Genomic DNA, 15,101 nt, shown 5'->3' with positions numbered 1-15,101 from the left:
AGGGAGGGACAGTGTGCAGAGAAGCAAGAGAGGGAAAAAAGTGATACAACTGTAATGGAAAAACAAACAAACAGAAAAATTTTTAGTGGGGGGAAAAATAAAAATATAAAGAATAGAAATGCAAGTTCAGTGAATATTAGAAGGCCAAGGATTTTCCTTCACACTGTATATATTTTCTCCCTATCTGATCCCTCCAGAATTTGACATTCTAAAGAAGTAAGTAATGATCTAAGTTTCTTTGCATAAAACTAATAAGACCAGTTGTTAATAACGATTTATTTTACTAAGACTTTGACTGGAATGTCATGCCTAAAGGAGACATTCTTGGGCTTTGGTTGTTACCAAAAAGCCCTGAGCAACTGGGACTGACTTTCAAAGGTAATAAAAGTCCACGAGATAAAAGGCCTGGTACCTTGGATGGATGAGCGGTCCATAGCAATCTTTCCAGGGAAGGAATGAAGGTTGTTTTCCTGAAAGATGGCTAGAAGGGAACTTAAGGCACAATGGAAAACCAGGAGGACCTGGAAAAGACATGTGTTTACAGGCAAGGCTGAATGCCAGGTATGTGGCTCAGCTACTGTGCCCTGAAGGGCAGACTGAAGGTCAACCTAAATGTTCCTTGCGTAAGTTCCAGCAAAACAGAACTAAAGATCATAAGTGATCATTTGCTGCTCTTGTTGTGTTTATGCAAATGAACAGGATAAATTAAAAATGGACTTAATACAGTCCCTTTAATGACAAGGAAGGTAATCTTAGGGAGAAAAATCAAGATTCAAGGAAGATCACAATGCCCAGTGGTAGACTATAAAGTAGTGCAGCTAACCATCTTTAAAGTTTCTTTTCATTTAAAATTTGTTTTCATTTGAAAGTTAAACTATGTGGCATTATCAAAGATGTTTAATTTACAGGCAAGAAGAATGTCAAATGCCTTGTAACTGGATGTCTTTCCGATAAGACAGACCTACAGATCTATAAACTTGTGTGTGGGTTATGTTACATAAATTAACATGTGTTTTCTGTTTTCAAAGGGCATAAGCCTACGATCTCATTACCTGAGTGATTGTCTGTACGCATAAGCCGCACTTAATCCTCTCTGCAGCGCTGCCTCCTGAGACTCAACAGTTTGGCTGAACTAAATGGCTGGGTTGGTGAAGAATGGGGTGGTCTGTGGGCTTCACTTTAAAACTGTTTTCTCTTTTCTATCCTAATGGCTTGAACAGAAAGAGCCCAGAGGCCAGAGAGGGGGGAAACCTAAAATATTTCCCTCAGTCCAAACTAAGTATAATGGGCAAAAGGGTTTTGGACAGGTGAGATGTACCTGGTATACCTTCCTCTAAAGAAGCCCTTCTTTTCCCTAATGTTGGACATTGAAAAATTAATACCTGTCTTTTGTCTTCTAGTGGTTACGGATTGAATGATGCCCCCAGAATACAACAAGGATGCCAGCCTGTTAAACCAAGCATGCCGTTGTCCAGAGACAGCCAACCAACCTGGAGTCTGCACGATCCTTCCCCTTGTGGGAAGGCCACCCTCCCTTCCACACCCCCACTCTTATTAGGGATTTCTTGACCCAAGGGTAGGTAGGATGACGAGCATGTCCAGCTTGAAGCAGCTAGAGGAGCTCGAGACCTTCGTCCATTGTCCTTTATTAGATTGTAAAGGGTCTTAAGTCTGAGAGGGAGGGATTGTTATTTTTTATTGTTAAAATATTTAACTAATTAATTAATTTTTTTTTTTAAAAAGAAGAAGAATATATGAAAGGGTGAGCCATGGGCATGGACTTGGGGAGGGGATTGTCGGGGAAGGGTGGTGCTGGGCGGAGTGGAGCAAAGGGGAAAAAATTGGAACTATTGTAACAATATAATCAATAAAATATACTTAAAAGAAAAGTCAGTGTTTAAAAAATTCTACAGTCAGGGCATGTGACTAGGTTGCACGCCCAAACCCCAGTTGGGGGCACGTGAGAGGCAACTGCACATTGATGTTTCTCTCCCTCTCTTTCTCCTTTCCCTTCTTCCTAAAAACAGATAAATAAAATAAAAATAAAATAAGTAACCTTGTTAAAAATAAATTAATTTAAAAAATTCTATAACAGTATACTATAATTGAAGAAGCTTTTAATTAGTGTATCACCATTTTAATAAAGTATCTCAGATGGAAATCTAACTCACTATTATGTTTAAATGAAGCAAACAGGTCCTACAGATGAATTCTTAAAATGGGATGCTCTGAAAAAACTACTAGTAATTCTTGTGGATATGCCATTTTTGTTTCTAAATTTATAGAAAACCAATGTTCAAGAATAATAGGTCAACATAATTTGACTTAACAGAAAGGAGAGGAAGAGATGGACTGCATTTTGTCCACCTACCAGCATTAATTCTACTTTAATGGACATGTCATTTGTCCTCCATATGAAATATTAAATCAAATAGTTTCTACTTTGTAGGCAGTATAGATAAGATGGGATGTCTAAAAAGAGGAATCATAATGATTACACACCCCAAAGGGCTTTGAACTGGTACTTAACTATAATACATAATGAGAGTAGTTCATAAAAATTTGAGTATCTGAAAAGTTTTATTCTGACTTTACTTTAATCAATATTTTTTCCAAAGGAAATTTCTGGTGGCTACTTAATCAGTAACTTAATTCTAATCACAATACCGACATGGTGTCTAGAGTGAGACAGGGGTCCTAGGAAATGCCCAAGGCAGTGGTGTTGAAACTGAGCCACTAGAGCAGCAGGAGTTAACAAATTTTCCTACCCCTGGGCAGAGACGCAGCAGGAGGAGGCCCTGAAGGGAGTCTGAGTGAGGCTAGAGAATGATGGACAAAGGGAAAAGCCCTTTTACATCCTTCCATCCCTGAGTGAAGAGGGGACCACAGGGTGCGAGCACAGGTACCTAAAAGGTCAACATGGCAGCAGGATGAGGTGCTGCGCTGGAGTGAGACCTATCATTCTAGCCTGGGAAAAGGATGGGATTGGCTGGAGGAGCTGAACCCGTATGAGTACACAGATGTTTGTGCTGGGGAGATTTAAAATTAAATATAGGGAAGATAGAAATTCCGCTCCTCTGAGATCTGCGGCATGGACATGCAGGCCAGCACGCTTGCAAACCAGGGGGCCCCGGAAGCCACATGGCCTGGCAGCAGGCACATGGCCCACAGCCAGCCCAACGGAGCCCCCACATGGCCGGCCACAGTGGTTGACAGTGCTCCAACGACACCGTGTGGGAAGCGGCAGCGGCAGCCAGGTACTCAAACTCCAGAAAGAAGCTTAAGGCCCAACAATGATGGGGAAAGAAGCTGAGCTACTTGTATGATTGTTCAGTGGCTGTCTGCAATTTCCCAAAGGAAAGCATTTTTGAATGGGAGAAGGAACGAACCCCAGGTGTAGCTTTGGACTGATCTGTCAGAGGGTGGTGCCCTCCACTTTGGGTGTTCATAGGGGAGGGGCTCTGAAGCAGAAGCCCGCTAGTCTTCTAAGTTATGCAGTTTCTGAATAAACGACCCCTTTTCTTTTTCACCAAACCTCTGTCTCTGGAATTTGCCTATGGGAAGCAGCAGGCCCCAGAACTCTAATTTCTGTTTGGTAATAATCATAATATAGGATAAATAAAACTAATGAAATTCAACATAAATGATCTCTCTGACTAGTTTGTTCTTTCCTGGTCATCAGAGTAAAAGCTCAGTGTCCACTCTACCCGAACGTTACATTCCTTTTCTCTACTTCATTTATCTCCTGATTTCTGATTATCTAACATCATATGTGTGCGTGTGTATGTGTGTAATATTGTTTCCATCTCTCCCATTTGTATATAAAATTATCTTGAGGTATGCTTTCTGCATATTTTTATAGTAGATAGGGAATTTATATGTAGTAGTTGCTCGATAGGTATTTGTTGAATAAAATAATGAGATGAGAAAAGGTAAGGCAAAGCTAAAGTGTGCAGGTCTTATTTAGGAGGTTGGCAAAAATTAATGAGGAGAGGTCAGGGTATGTTAGGGATCTGAGTTTGATAGAACTATATAAAAATAGAACTGTGGCATACGGGGTGGTGTCAGAGGCTTCATTCTGACCAATATGTTATATTTACACTTGAAATACATCATTGTTTACAACAGAATTGTATATATCTGCATAAAACATGAATGTTATATTTGGAAACAGGAAAATGTATGGAGGGCCGTTCATGCTGAAAAATAATAAGGGATATTAAAGAGTCAGCTCAAATTTGGCTGAACAAGCAGTATTTTTTTAGAGCATACAAAGTCAGGAAAAATAAATTTAGAATAATGTCTAGTACCCTAAAAATTATATCTTAGAAGCCTTTCTTCTACAAAGAGGATGTATTCATCCAATTAACTGATTTTGATTTAGCAAATTTATTTGGCAAAATTATTCTGAAATTATTTTCAGAATCATAGGTTGTACTATTGGAAGGAAAGTTAGTGATTACTATTTCACACACCTTTTAATACTATCAGAATGTCTTATAAAATAGGAATCAGATAAATAATAATAATGCTAACATTGAAGGTATTTCTAACTCTGTTCTAACTCCTTTACATACACATCATTAATTGTCTATTTCTCAATTTTTCTATGACACAATGATTATTGCACTTTATAGATGAAAAAACAGACAATAAAGGTTATGTGACATACCCAGTCACAGAGTACATTATTTACTTGTTTTTAAATATATCATGCTAAGCAAAACAAGTCAGACAAAAAAGTCAAAAATCATATGCTTTCACTCATATGTAAAATATAAAACTAAAGCAACTAACAACCAAACAAATTGTGACAAAAACAAAAACTCACAGTTACAAACAACACTATGGTGGTTACCAAAGGAAAAGGGGGCGGGGGTGTGTGGGAGGAAATAGAAAAGTATAAAGATCTTCAGCTATATGGTGAGTGAAGAAGACTTGACTCTGGTGGTGAACACACAACACAATATACAGATGATGTGTCATAGAATGGTAAACTTGAAGCCTATATAATTTTATTAATCAGTGTCACTCCAACAAATTTAATAAAATTTTTATGGATCGTGGATAATTTTGTTATTAATGTTTTATTCAGTCACACACAAAAAAAGAATCACAAAGCTGTAATGTAGAAAATAATGTGCAAAGTCAGTAAAAATTATAATTAATCTGAATAAATAATGATTTATGGTACAAAATAATAATAACAATTTACCTGGTTTTTATCTTCCTTTTTCCATTAATTATAGAAAAGTCCACATGAGACCATAGCTGCAGGCTGAAAGAAAGAAGGCAGTATACTGTAAATAAGAACCATGGTCTCACTTATATGTAGAATCTAGTGAGCAAAAGAACTGACAAATAAAATAGAACCAGAGACACAGATGCATGGAACAGACTAGCAGCTGTCAGAGGGGCGTGGGGGGTGGAGGACTAGGTAAAAGAAGGTGAAGGGATCAGCCAAAGAACATATATGCATAATCCATAGACAGAGACAACAGTGTGGCCAAAGGGAAGAGGGGTTGAGGGTGGCTGGGGGGAGGTGGACAAAGGGGGAAAATGGGGAAATATGTAACAGTGTAAACAATAAAAAGAAAGTTAAAAAGTAGAATTATTTGTTTTTAAATCTAATCAGATCAGAAGTCCCATTCAAGAAACCCAAAAGCCAATTCAGAAATGTCTTTTTGTGTGTACGAAGTTAAAGGCTAATCACTTCTTTCCTGCTCCCTATATCTTAGTGTTTCCACAAAGTCCACTCATGATGTCTTTTGTTTTTTGTTATAACAATTTTACCAAAAGCCTAAATGCCTAGTAAGGGTGAAATAAATTTTCCCAAGATAAATATTTTTAAAATATTTAATCAAAATATTACATATAGAAAATTCCAAATCTAACAATTGTTCACCTCAATGTCATATCATAAAATGAACACCTATTTAACCACATTTCAGGTTGTTAAAAATAGAAAATTACCAGTATCATAGAATTCCCATTCTCCCCCTAAATAAATTCTAATTGTTCCCTCTTCTCCAAAGATAATCAGTCTGAGCTATTCTTTTTAATTAAACTTTTTACTTTGAGAGAATTGTAGTCACCTTCCTGTAGTTGTAAGAAATAATAGAGAGCTACCATGGACACTGTACTCAGGTTTTTCCACAATGGTAACATCTTGAAAACCAATACTTTTATCTCACCATCAAGATATTGACATTGATAAATGCAAGTATTGGTAGGGCTTACCAACTTTTCTTCCATAGCTGTTTTATTATTTTTTACTCTGCCTTACAGTGTAGAAGAATGCTTGCTTCCCCCACTATCTCACTTCATAGTTTTATGTCAAGTATTTAAATATTGGCAAAGAAAAAGTTCAGAATTTGAACTTAAATACATTTTAATAATCTGCCTTCTTACTGTGAATAATACAGAGCTTACATTTTATGTGTATAAGATTCATTTGTATACACAAATATGAACTTCTGTTATTGCTTTGCTGTTGCTTCCCTCGATTTTTGAGAATCTCATACATATATGAGACACATATATGAGATATTAGCCCTTTCAAAAATTTGTGATATATATTAAAAATATTTTCCAGTTCATTTAATATTTTCATATTTTATGTTTTTTTTCTTTCATCATTAAAACTTTTAAAATATTTTTAAATGTTGTGGTCATATTTATCATTTTTTTCTTTATCTTAATTTTGAGTTATAGTCAGAACCCATTCCCTATACTCAGATGTCAATTTATCATTTTTTTCTTTATCTTAATTTTGAGTTATAGTCAGAACCCATTCCCTATACTCAGATGTCAATTAACTGATGTTTTAAATTAACATATTTGTTTTTTAACATTTTGGTCTTTACTAATACCAAAATTTTCTGGTGTTTAATATGAGTTATGAATCAGGTCTTAGTGTTTGTAAATGGCCATCAGAATACCCAAGCTAAACATTTTTAAATTTTCCTATTTTTCATAAACTATATAACCATTACTGGTGATTTCTTGCTCCTTTTTTCTGTTACTAGTGTTCATATTTTGTTTCCCTGGTTTGTCTATGCATGTACCATTACATATTATACTTTTTAATTATCAAGGCCTTAAAAATATTTTAATATCTTATGAGAATATTTGCCTTATCAGTGGTCTTTTTATTAGATACTCTTTATTAAATTTAAATGTTTGCTTTTCTACATAATGCTTAAAATCATCTTCTCACTTATTGAAGAAAAGTCATTTGTATTTATATGTGGATTACACTAAATTTGTATACACGTGGGAGAAATGAGCATTTTTATACTGCTAAACTATGCTCTCCCCAAAAAGAAAGATGTTCTTCCATTTATTCAGGTGTATATGTGTACCTTTAAAAGTGATTCATTTTATCATTGTTTTTTAATTTTTATCTTTAAAATTACTCTTGAAATATAAAATAATTTGTGCAAAGTATATAGGGAGGTATGTAAGTAAACAAATATTAATTGTACAGGTTGGTGAATTTATGTATGTTTAAATAGTATAGATCAAGGTACTTACCACTGCCACTTCTATTAGAAATAGAAAATTTGCATCTCTACATGGTTAAGTCATCTTCCTTCACAATCTATACTATGTTCTATCCTCATAACCACAATTCTGGCTTCTGTCACTAAAAATTAGTATTTTTTCCTAAATTTTTTCTTATGTGATATTTTTGAAGAATAATGGTCAATAATGTGCTTCAGATTGATTTGTCTAATGATTGTTCTATGATTGAGGGTATTTATTTTTAGAATAATATCAAAGAAGTTCCAGAGTCATCTAATTACATGATATCAGGAGGTACACGATATAATAAAATGCATGACAAGTGATGTTCACTTTGATTAATTGTTTATGGTTGTCTCTGCCAGGTTTCTCCACTCTAAGTTTACTATTCTTATAATTCCACTCTGTTAGTAGTAAGTCATGATGTACAGCCCACTTTTCAAAGGGAAAGCTGTTAATCTACATTTTCCCTTACCTTTCCTGTAAATTTCTGATGGGCTTCTCAGAGAAATAGCCTAAAAAAGCATACAAACCTCCCTATGTTTGAAGTCTCCATAAGGTTCATACTCAAAAACTAACACTTGGATCTTAGCGAGTTATAAAAACTTGCAGCTGAATCCTCATATAACATATATGACACTGGTAGGCCATCTCCCAGGTAATCATAATTTGGATGCTATTTCTTCCTGGAGACCACATTCTTTTTCCTCTCATTCAGGAATTCAAACATAAATTTGCAACTATATTTCATTATCATCTTGCAATCTTTTTATATTTTCTAATCTTTTATTTCTCTGTAACTCCACTTAGATATTTCAATTATATCTTTGCTAAATTTCAGTTATAGCTCTGCTTCTTTTGTTAAACCTGTGACTGAATTCTTAAATTTAGTTATTGTGCATTGTACATTTTAGCTCTCAAATTTTTATTATTTTTCTTAAAGTTTTTATTATTCTCAGTTATGAGAATATTCAAGTTTCTTATTTATGCTATAAAGGGGTTATTCTGAAATTAATGTCTGATAATAGGTAATTCCTATGGTTTGATCTAAATATATGGGTTAATCCCAGAGAGACTCAGTTAATTTGGAATTTATTTTTATTCCTAGATTGAACTCCTTTAGGCTTCCAAAGAAAACCAGCAGTTTTACTGAGACTTCCAACTTTGGTGGGCTAGGAACTCTATTTTGTGTTACACTCATGAATCTATGAGTATTCTGTCTTCCTCTAATCTTCTTTATTACTATTTTAGGAATTAGATAACTCCTGAAAGGTTAAAGTAACCCCAGATGCTTATCTTACTATTCTAGAGCATCAAGTTTCAACTGGTATGCCAGAGATAATTTTAAAACATGCAACACCTGGCTATTTAGTCAGAAGTACTGACCTTTTTTCCCTTAAATTAAAAAAAAAAAAAATGACAACAGCCAACAAAAACAATTGTCAGATCAACCAAAAATATATTTTTGGTGTGCGGCAGAATTTTAGTAATTAGTTTACGTGTGCCATGAGATGAAAAGGTTGGAAATCACTGCTCCATTTGTATCTCCTTGTTTTCAATGCATTAATTTTGCTTTTGTTGATTTTTTTTCATTGTTCACAACAGAAGAGTTATTGCAAAAGTCAATCCACTCTGCCATTTTCACAAGCAGAATCTTTTTTCATTTTATACATTCTAATTTTTAGACTGAGCCAAGAGATATTTTTAAAGTACATAAGCAGATCAAAGATTTATAATTCAAAAGTATTTATTTAGACGAAATTGTGATAATTGTTAGTAAACCTGAATGATTAAATAACACTCTGATGCACACCATACAACAATGATACAAAAGTGATTTCTATAATTTCAGTACAAAGACAAGCAGATGTATATTAAATATAAAAACAATTGAAGTATAGGTAAATAAGATTCTAATTAACTCAAGGAAAGCAATGAAACAATTGGCAATACTATAAAACACTCAAGAGCTATTATATGCTAAGTTGATTTCTATTAAAAACATGGAATTATCTTCTGGAGGGTTCGTCCCTTGTAGTACAGGCTTCACCCACTAGGTGAGTGTTCTAGGAACCCATCTGCATCAGAGAACCAGCTGGTGTTGTTTTGAGAAGCTGTATTTGGCTTCAGTGATTTTTTTTTTTTTGAAGATTCTTTCAATGTGTTTGCCCATTTTATGATAGGGATTTAGTTGTTCAGTGTTCAGTAGTTTTTTACCAAAAACAGCATGACTTCCATGCCCTACCCTCCCTATTTATAGGATCTTGCCCTGAGCAACCTTTTTGTTTATTTCCCTGGATGAAAAATGTCCTTTTAAGGAAAACATTTTTTCAGTGTGGAAGAGGTAAAACAAAAAATGGCAGAAGCCCAAAAGCCATCAAAATTGACAAGCTCAAAAACTGAAGGAGTGGATAAAATGTCTGGATAGGTGTATTGCACCAAATGCAGAGTACTCTGAAAGTGACTAAAGTTTAAACATGTAAGAATAAATACACAACTTTTTATAAATAAATTCTGGGTTTTGGGGGGACCCTCCCCTCATACATTACTTAATTAAATACAGGTTTATCTTACTATAAAATGTATATTTATGTAAAAAGTTAATAATTATCTTGAACACTCAAGTCATATTGTATAAACATTTTGATTTCAATAAGAGCAGTCCAATCATAAAATATTTGTACATTATAATGTTATTTTGCAAATATTATTAGCCAATGTGTGTTTCTAAATATTTTTATTTTTCTACATCAGTTTGCATTTACTATACATTAAGCTAAAGTCAAATATCATTTTGAGTTTATATATATTTGTGTGTATATATATTATATATAATAGTAATATATGTCATTGCTAGGACAGGTAAAAATGTGTACACTTGCTAGGCACACAAAATAAATACTTGCATTTATTTTTTAATGTTTTAAAGTATATTATTTAAAAATACTTGCTCTATGTCATGATCTACAATCCATTCATACATCTGAGTGTATCTTGAAGCAAGATCCTAGGGAAAAAGAATCTGATTTAATGTATTACATAAAGAAGCAAAGTGTAATTAACATTTGAAACTCCATTTGTACATCCAGACAATATACTTACAGTTGCTCAGTGATGAAATCTGAAATACTGTGGTAAATATCTTAAGTGAGCAACAGGAGAATGACTATATTTGTATTCCTACATATGCACATTAATGGCACATATCCATATATAAATTCATATGTATAATTCATTCATTTTGAATGAATTAAACCTTAAACTGTTGGAAAATGCACATATTTGAATATTAAAATAGAATCACAAATATTTAACCAATAATGTATATGAAATTAATAATTATCAAACTCAAATTTTAATTATATTAGTTATTTTTAATGCACAAGCAATGCTAAATTCTATATAAAAGTAAGTAAGCAAATAATAAAAGAAAAATAAGTGATAAATTATGAATCTAGAAAGGATTTCTACATATGTATGTTGGAGATAACATATTATCAGTAAAAACCATTTTATTTTCTGGCTATATAGTCCAGATGAACCATATTTTACTCATTTAGTTCTCCATATCAACCCAATATAGGAAACAATATTAATGAGCAAAAAAAAACTGATGTGAAAAGGTGTGTACTTCTTTTATTGATTGTGTGATTGAGTACAATAAATTTATAAAAATATTTTTCTGAGCTAAAATTATGCTCAATCAGTTTGAAAAAATATATTCTGTCACATTTCCTTTCCAAAAAGTGATTTATCTATGTCTTTCCAACAGGTATAAATAAGACTCATTTAAATATGTTTTATAACAAGGAATAACATGCTCACTTATAATGTTTACCAGGCTGATAGGAATGGAATTTAATCTTGTTCTTAATTTATTTACATGTAATCATGTCACAAGAGAAAATTAGGAACTTTCCCCATGTTAATATTCTTTGTTGCTTTATAGTTTTTGGAAATTTGTTTGTTCATACTGTTTAAATTTGCTTTTTAGAACAACTCAACTGATTTCTTTACAAAGAACGAGAATTTGTCAATAATTTTTTATTTAGTATTACCATTTTTATATCCAATTCTAGTGCTAACTGCTACTTCATTTTTATCCTAGTATTAATGAGGTAAAAAAAAATTGTTTCTTAAGCAAATACTATAACATGCTATATAAATTACATATTTCCATGTCTTTCAGCTAACTCAAAATAAAAATTATATAAAACATTATACACTTTATGGATAAATCAAAACAACTTACTCTAAAATTTTTAGTAGAGAAAAGTTGATTGCTACTAAGCCAAACACAAATATAAAATTAATCCTTCAACTAGAACATACAATACATCCTTAATTTGACTGATGTTGATATTAGTTGGATAATGAGGATTAGATAATATAGAATGTATGGACAAAAAAGAAAAAAGTGGCACTCCACATTTCTGGGAAAGATAACAGGGAGATGATTTGGCAAGAAACAAAGAAGGCACCATAGGCACTAAAAAACACTTTGGGTAAAATATAGAGAAAAAAATAGCTAAAACAGATGGTGTTTTTCACATCCTAGGTTAATGCTTACATAATCAAAATACTCTTGATGTTATCTTTATCTGAACTTCTGAACTACATGAAATCCACACAACTACTTGTGTGTATAGAAATATATATATATATATGTATATATATATATATATATGTGTGTGTGTGTGTGTGTGTGTGTGTAATTTAGAATGTGTTATTTTATACTGTTATTTTTTCTTAGTATATAAAATCTATTTCCTTAACAATATTTTAAGTTCTCTGAAAGGAATGTTCCAATGTATGCCAACAATAAAAATTATTATTTTTATTGTTTTTCTATTACAGTTGTCCCATTTTTCCTCCCATTGCTCTCCCCTACCCCACCCACTCACCCCTTCTCCCATAGTCATTCCCCACCTTGTTGTACATGTCCATGGGTCATTCATACTATTTATTTAGCTAGACCCTTCCCCTTTTTTCCCCTCTTTACCCCACTCCAGTCACTGTCAGTCTGTTCCTTGTTTACATGGCTCTAATTCTATTTTGCTTGTTGGTTTGTTTTGTTTATTAGTTTCCTGTATTTAGGTGAGCTCATATGGTATTTTCCTTTCATTGCCTGGCTTACTTCACTAAGCGTAATACTCTCCAGTTCCATTCATGTTGTCACAAAAGGTAGGAGTTCCTTCTTTCTGCTGCATAGTATTTGACAAAGGGGGAAGGGGCATTAAATGGAATGAAATAGCCTCTTTAATACATGGTGTTGGGAGAACCGGACAGGGACATGCGAAAAAAAAAATGAAACTAGACCACCAACTTACACCATGTACCAGAATAAACTCAAGATGGATCAAAGACTTAAATGTAAGCCATGACACCATAAAAGTCCTGGAGGAAAACATAGGAAGTAAAATTTCAGATATCCCACATAACAGTAGTTTCACTGATATATCTCCTATGGCAAGGGAAATAAAGAAAAGAATAAACAAACAGGACTATATAAAACTATAGAGTTTCTGTTCAGCTAAAGAAAACATCAGCAAGTTGAAAAGGGAACCAACCATATAGTAAAACATATTTGCCAACGATACCTCAGACAAGGGCTTGATCTACAAAATATATAAAGAACTTATGAAACTCAACACCAAGAAGACAGACAATCCAATTAAAAAATGGACAAAAAAATCTGAAAATACATTACTCCAAGGAGGACATACAGAAGGCCCATACGCATATGAAAGAATGGTCAACATCACTAGCCATCAGAGAGATGAAAATAAAAACCGCAATGAGATACCACCTCACACCCGTCAGAGTGGCCATCATCAACAAATCAACAAACAACAAATGCTGGTGAGGATGTGGAGAAAGGGGAACCCTAGTGTACTGTTGGTGGGAATGCAGACTGGTGAAGCCACTATGGAAAACAGTATGGAATTTCCTCAAAAAATTAAAAATGGAACTCCCATTTGATCCAGTGATTCTATTGCTAGGATTATACCCAAAGAATCCTGAAATGCCAATTCAAAAGAACATATGCCCCCCCTATTTTTATAGCAGCTTTATTTACAATAGACAATTGCTGGAAACAACCTAAGTGCCCATCAGTAAATGAGTGGATCAGAAAACTGTGGTATATATACACAATGGAATACTACACAACGATCAAAATTATTGATTGAATTTCCTTTAGTAAGTTAGAGGCAAATTTTTGCAGAGAACAAAAATTGGGACATAATTCTGATACCTGAAGGAAGTGTGAAGCAGTGATATTTTTTCTCTGCCATTATTTTATTGTGTATTTTCTAATGTGTCTAATTTGATAAAATTCAAGATTAATTTAAAAAGTTAATTTGAATTAAAAAATCTTTGCAGTTGGGTTCTTCAGGTCAGTTGGGAAAAATAAGATTAGTATGAGTAGCTAGACACCCCACCTACTGCGGCAGAGCTCGGCAAAGCCATCGACCGCCTCGCTTGTGGGAAAGCACCAGGAAGCGACGGAATCCCTCCAGAAATCCTAAAGAGCGGGAAACCAGTCCTGCTACAGCCGCTCCACCATCTACTCTGTCTCTGCTGGAAGGAGGGTTACATCCCCCAGGATATGAGAGATGCCAACATTATCACCATGTACAAGAACAAAGGAGACCGCAGCGACTGCAACAACTACCGGGGCATCTCTCTCCTCAGCATCGTCGGCAAAGTATTCGCCCGGGTCGCTCTTGCCCGCCTGCAGACCCTTGCTTCCCGCGTCTACCCAGAGTCCCAGTGTGGCTTCAGAGCTGGCCGATCAACAGTGGACATGATCTTCTCCCTACGCCAGCTGCAGGAGAAGTGTCACGAGCAGCATAAACCACTCTACCTCGCCTTTATCGACCTCACGAAGGCGTTTGATCTGGTCAGTCGAAGCGCACTCTTCAGCTTGCTATGGAAGATTGGCTGTCCACCACATCTGCTTGCTGTGGTCATGTCCTTTCACGACAACATGCACAGCACGGTGTCCTACAACGGCGCAACCTCTGAGGCCTTCCCAGTCAGCAGCGGAGTAAAGCAGGGCTGCGTCCTTGTGCCTACGCTGTTCGGAATCTTCTTCTCCATGCTCCTCCAATACGCCTTGAAGGACTGAAGCGAGGGTGTCTTCATTCACACCAGATCCGATGGCAAGCTCTACAACCTGACCTGTCTACGAGCCAAGACCAAAGTCAAAGAGGTGCTCATCCGTGAGATGCTCTTCGCCGACGACGCAGCCTTGACATCACACTCCGAAGAGGGACTCCAGCAGCTAGTCACTTGCCTTTCCCACGCATGCAAGGAGTTCGGACTAGCCATCAGTCTGACGAAGACGAACGTTATGGCTCAAGGCACGGGGACTCCCCCATGCATCACCATCGACGGATACACCCTGGAGGTTGTCAACGACTTCACTTACCTCGGGTCCACCATCTCGAGCTCTCTGTCAGTTGACTTGGAGGTCAACCGGAGAATTGCCAGGGCAGCCACAGTTATGGCCAAACTGAACCGGCGAGTGTGGAACAATTCCAGCCTCACTGAGAAAACCAGACTGCGCA

The 15,101-nt window shown here is 35.1% G+C and overlaps 1 pseudogene; it reads left to right on the top strand.

Moving 5' to 3' along the window:
- The first annotated feature begins 3,091 nt into the window (after positions 1–3,091).
- The window catches only part of LOC150018743 (ferritin, heavy subunit-like), a 99,416-nt pseudogene continuing 87,406 nt past the window's right edge, over positions 3,092–15,101 (top strand).

Source organism: Furipterus horrens, unplaced genomic scaffold, assembly GCF_987537825.1.
Source record: "Furipterus horrens unplaced genomic scaffold, mFurHor1.1.pri manual_scaffold_2, whole genome shotgun sequence".
NCBI lineage: Eukaryota > Metazoa > Chordata > Mammalia > Chiroptera > Furipteridae > Furipterus > Furipterus horrens.
The sequence above is the reverse complement of the archived record's forward strand: the minus strand, read 5'-3'. Positions and strand labels throughout refer to the sequence as shown.